General features: G+C 40.2%; 1 pseudogene; it reads right to left on the reverse strand.

Annotated features, from left to right (window-relative positions):
- Positions 1–373: 373 nt before the first annotated feature.
- LOC746338 (transcription factor BTF3-like) lies at positions 374–925 on the reverse strand (annotated as a pseudogene).
- Positions 926–1,203: the final 278 nt, after the last annotated feature.

A 1,203-nucleotide genomic window follows, 5' to 3' on the forward strand; every position in this document is an offset into this window, starting at 1 on the left:
CTTTCCATGGTTTTGAAGTATAAACACTGCAATAGGAGTGTAACATCTGACTTAAATACTAAATAATTCTGAACATAATTTTATCTCATACTATTCACTTTTGTTCGAAATTTCAAATGTATGTGTTATTGTTTTCTAAAATTCATTTATATCGTTTAAAGGAGAAATGTCTGAATCTGGCTATGTTCCAGCAAATAATTTTTTTAACCTTTGTTTCAAACTTTATCCCCAGGCTTCTTCGACTTCACTAGCTGCAAAGAATGAATTGTGTATAAGCAAAAATGAAAAACACTGCAGTGTCCAAGAGGCTTGGACTTAAAAATATTCAAGGTCTAGGTTTTATCCGATCCATAAACAATTTTTTTAAAGCAGTCATAATAAAATAGCAGCTCCCAGTAACTTCTGCGAGTTTCACCTTCTTCAGGAATTGACTCAATTCAGTTTGACTCATTCTTGGAAGCCTCATCAAAATTCTCCACAAGATGTGAAACTTCATCACTATCATCCTCTCCAGTAGCAAGTGGTGCTTTTCCCCCAACAGGTTGTTTGGACAGATCTTCAGGCAGTCTCCCTTACCTAGTCAGTCTGTCTGTACCAAGCTGGTTTAAGATGCTGGGTAGCATTTCTGTCAACTGCTTTGTCTCAGCGTGGCCTGTAATGGGGAAAGCCTTCCCTGACAGAGATGCCCAAACTTCAGGGTTGTTAAAGTGAATCACTGTTCCTTGGTTTATAAACATATTCACCTCTTCAATACCAGAGATATTGTTTATCCCTAACTTCTTTAAGGAGAACTAAAGTTTTTTCTTGTCATCTGTTGTGGCTGTTCTATGAACCTTCTTCTTTCTGCGAGCAGTTCCTTTCCCACCAATACGCACTATGCCTGCAGTTTGGCGAGTTTTTCTTGGTTCATAATTGCGTCTTTCATCTTCTCGGAGCCAGTAAGGGTCTAGGTGGGGAATTAGGATGATGCTCAGGGAGTCTGGTGGACCCGCTGAGAGTAGGCGCACGCACGTGGGGATGCAAGAGGGCAGCTAGAGGGGACCAAGTATTTTTTAAACCGAATTAATTTTCAGGTAACGTTGTACGTACATGGTTTATGTTATATCCCGAGGACTCTCAGGATATAAACACCTCCTATTAGGCCCCACCTCCGAACACTGCTGCACTGGGGATTAAGTTTCAACATTAGTTTCGAAGGGTACA

This window comes from Pan troglodytes, chromosome 15 (genome assembly GCF_028858775.2).
Source record: "Pan troglodytes isolate AG18354 chromosome 15, NHGRI_mPanTro3-v2.0_pri, whole genome shotgun sequence".
In the NCBI taxonomy this organism is placed as follows: Eukaryota; Metazoa; Chordata; class Mammalia; order Primates; family Hominidae; genus Pan; species Pan troglodytes.